The sequence below is a fragment of the Hordeum vulgare genome, chromosome 6H, assembly GCF_904849725.1.
Source record: "Hordeum vulgare subsp. vulgare chromosome 6H, MorexV3_pseudomolecules_assembly, whole genome shotgun sequence".
Classification (NCBI taxonomy): Eukaryota; Viridiplantae; Streptophyta; class Magnoliopsida; order Poales; family Poaceae; genus Hordeum; species Hordeum vulgare.
The window spans coordinates 370,902,488-370,906,608 of NC_058523.1; positions in this window are offsets into that span (position 1 = coordinate 370,902,488).

Consider the following 4,121-nt stretch of genomic DNA (forward strand, 5'->3'; position numbering starts at 1 on the left):
GGGCTAGTAAGTATTTACTTTTCTCTTGTAACCCACTGGGTGTTCTCGGATATCGGATGATGTTTGCAATGGGTTCACTCTGAGTGAACCCAGTGGGTGTAGTCCCCGAGACTTCTGTCGAGTGCTTGCACCGGCAGTTGTCTTTATACATATTGTTTTTGCCTTGGTCAGATCTTGAAATAGTATGGTCGACTGCAAACAGTTGTGGCAGTCGGGGTGCACTTACTATAAGAGTCCCCGAAAGTAATTTTACTCAGGTCGGGTAGTATTAGCCTCGTAGGCGTGGGTGGTAACATGTATCTCAATAGGGCGGGCTTGCTTGAGTTGCATGCCAGTGGGGTCACTCTCAGTGAACCCACTGGGTGTAGTCCCCGAGACCGCTGTCGACTGCTTGCGTCGGCAGGGGTCTGAAGAACTTAGACTTTTATTGTTGAATTATCTGATTGTCTCTTGGTGCTGGCTGGCAGAAAACTTGTGAAATGGGGACAACATATGAGACTCTGAGGGCGGAGAAGATTCAGTTTGCTGGTTAGCGGGATGCAACACTGCTTGCAATGGCTGGTATGAAGGAGGTTCTGGCGGAACGAGAGAAGTCGTTGGAGGAGGCTCGTGAAGCGAACAAAGTGCTGACTGAGGAAGTTGAGAAGATGGGGAAACAAAGGACTGCTCTGATGGGACAAATGGACGTGCTGAACAAACGGTGCAGAGCGCAGGAGAAATACGTCAGTGACTGGGCTCGGCAGATGATGACGCGTCTGGCTGGTAAGTCCTGCTTTTTCCGAGTGGTTGTGGTATGTGCGTCACACTCGGTGTTTATTGTTTGCTTGTCCTGTTGTTGCAGATTTTTGCATTGACGCTGAAGCTGAAGCAGCTGATGTGGAGCGGTCGATTCGTGAGAACATTCCACTCGGCGAGGACGCCAATCGAGATCTGCTCACAGCACACATTCGCGTGGGCAAAGTTGGTCCTTTCATCGGTCGACTGAGAGAAGTCATCGGCCGGATCGACAAGGAGCTTTGGCCGGAAGATGAGTCGCGGCAGGAGATGGAGAACTTGATGAGTCGAGTGGAGGAGCTCCCCAACCGAGTGCAGTCATGGAAGAAATCGGCGGCTCGCTGTGGTGCAGATGTTGCTCTATCCTTGGTCCGAGTGCATTGTAAGGAGGTGCGCGAGGAGAAGCTGAAAGCGTTGAAGGTCACCAACACGAAGAAACTTCGATTCGAAGACTTCATGGAAACCTTCCTTGAAAGTGCCACCCGCATCGCCGACGGAATCGACCTGGACACCTTCGTGGAGCCCTCCAGTCCTGGCGCTACTCCAGACGACGCGTAAGAAAACTTGATCCTCGGTATGCCGGGTGTTGATTTGTAAGAAACTTTGGCCACTGCTGTTGGCCGTCACATTCTTGTTTCGGTGTGGGTAAGCTTGATCCACACCGAGGCACTATCTTTGGTTGAACTTTGAATCGAATCTTTTGCTCTTCTATTGCAATTTTGACTCGAGTTTTTGTCTGGCGTTTCTTGGTGAAGCCAAAGGCAAACATTCGGAACATGTCAGTTGTCTTGACATCTGCATGAGCCTCATTGAGGGTCCGTGGAATTTCCGATTGGATCTGTATTGTCACCGAGTGGATCGGTAGGATCGCCGCTAGGTTGTCGAGTGCGACAATCAGGTCGCACTCGGGGCGAGTTGGTACTGATGTAGTTGTCAGTTGTTTTGACATCCACATGAGCCTCAATGAGGGTCTGCAACTCATGTAGATGTCAGTTGTTTTGACCTCCACATGAGCCTCAATGAGGGTCTGCAACTCATGTAGTTGTTAGTTGTTTTGACATCCATATGAGCCTCAATGAGGGTCTGCAACTCATGTAGATGTCAGTTGTTTTGACCTCCACATGAGCCTCAATGAGGGTGTGCAACTCATGTAGTTGTCAGTTGTTTTGACATCCACATGAGCTTCAATGAGGGTCTGCAACTCATATAGTTGTCAGTTGATTACCCGAGTGTACCTGTAGGATACAGTCGAAGGCATGTGGGTGCTTAGGCGATTCTGCATCGCATCTAAGTCCCCGAGTGTGGCGTTAAGTGCACACTCGAAGAAAGTTAATACTTAGGCAATTCGTGATCGCAGCTAAGTCCCCGAGTGTGACGTTAAGTGCACACTCGGAAAAAGTTCATACTTAGGCGATTCTGGATCACAGCTAAGTCTCCGAGTGTGACGTTAAGTGCACACTCGGAGAAAGTTCATACTTAGGCGATTCTGGATCGCAGCTAAGTCTCCGAGTGTGACATCAAGTGCACACTCGGAGAAAGTTCATACTTAGGCGATTCTGGATCGCAGCAAAGTCCCCGAGTGTGACGTTAAGTGCACACTCGGAGAAATTTCATACTTAGGCGATTCTGGATCGCAACTAAGTCCCCGAGTGTGACGTTAAGTGCACACTCGGAGAAAGTTCATACTTAGGCGATTCTGGATCACAGCTAAGTCCCCGAGTGTGACGTTAAGTGCACACTCGGAGAAATTTCATACTTAGGCGATTCTGGATCGCAGCTAAGTCCCCGAGTGTGACGTTAAGTGCACACTCGGAGAAAGTTCATACTTAGGCGATTCTGGATCGCAGCTAAGTCCCCGAGTGTGACGTTAAGTGCACACGCGGAGAAATTTCATACTTAGGCGATTCTGGATCGCAGCTAAGTCCCCGAGTGTGACGTTAAGTGCACACTCGGAGAAAGTTCATACTTAGGCAATTCTGGCTCGCAGCTAAGTCTCCGAGTGTGACGTTAAGTGCACACTCGGAGAAATTTCATACTTAGGCGATTCTGGATCGCAGCTAAGTCCCCGAGTGTGACGTTAAGTGCACACTCGGAGAAAGTTCATACTTAGGCGATTCTGGATCGCAGCTAAGTCCCCGAGTGTGACGTTAAGTGCACACTCGGAGAAATTTCATACTTAGGCGATTCTGGATCGCAGCTAAGTCCCCTAGTGTGACGTTAAGTGCACACTCGGAGAAAGTTCATACTTAGGCGATTCTGGATCGCAGCTAAGTCCCCGAGTGTGACGTTAAGTGCACACTCGGAGAAATTTCATACTTAGGCGATTCTGGTTCGCAGCTAAGTCCCCGAGTGTGACGTTAAGTGCACACTCGGAGAAAGTTCATACTTAGGCGATTCTGGATCGCAGCTAAGTTCCTGAGTGTGAAGTTAAGTGCACACTCGGAGAAATTTCATACTTAGGCGATTCTGGATCGCAACTAAGTCCCCGAGTGTGACGTTAAGTGCACACTCGGAAAAAGTTCATACTTAGGCGATTCTGGATCGCAGCTAAGTCCCCGAGTGTGACGTTAAGTGCACACTCGGAGAAATTTCATACTTAGGCGATTCTGGATCGCAGCTAAGTCCCCGAGTGTGACGTTAAGTGCACACTCGGAGAAAGTTCATACTTAGGCGATTCTGGATCGCAGCTAAGTCCCCGAGTGTGACGTTAAGTGCACACTCGGAGAAATTTCATACTTAGGCGATTCTGGATCGCAGCTAAGTCCCCGAGTGTGACGTTAAGTGCACACTGGGAGAAAGTTTATACTTAGGCGATTCTGGATCGCAGCTAAGTCCCTGAGTGTGACGTTATGTGCACAATCGGAGAAAGTTAATACTTAGGTGATTCTGGATCGCAGCTAAGTCCCCGAGTGTGACGTTAAGTGCACACTCGGAGAAAGTTAATACTTAGGCGATTCTGGATCGCAGCTAAGTTTTTTTTTTGAGACCAGAGTCTGTGACCGCGGAAGAACTTTGAACCTGCAAAAAACTCAATCTGCTTTATATTATTTTACCAATACTTGTTCTTTACATTGCTTCAGTCGACGGTCACGTGTAGAAACGCTTCAGGAGATCTCCGTTCCATGCTCGTGGCTCGTCTATCTCCCTGTCGATGTTGTAGAGTCTGTATGCTCCGTTGTTCAGCATCTTTGAGATGATGAAGGGTCCTTCCCAGGCAGGAGCCAATTTGTGAGGTCTTTGCTGATCCACTCGGAGCACCAGGTCGCCTGCTTGGAACGTACGACTCCTAACGTGTCGCGCGTGAAAACGCCGCAGATCTTGTTGATAAATGGTTGAGCGAGTCAGTG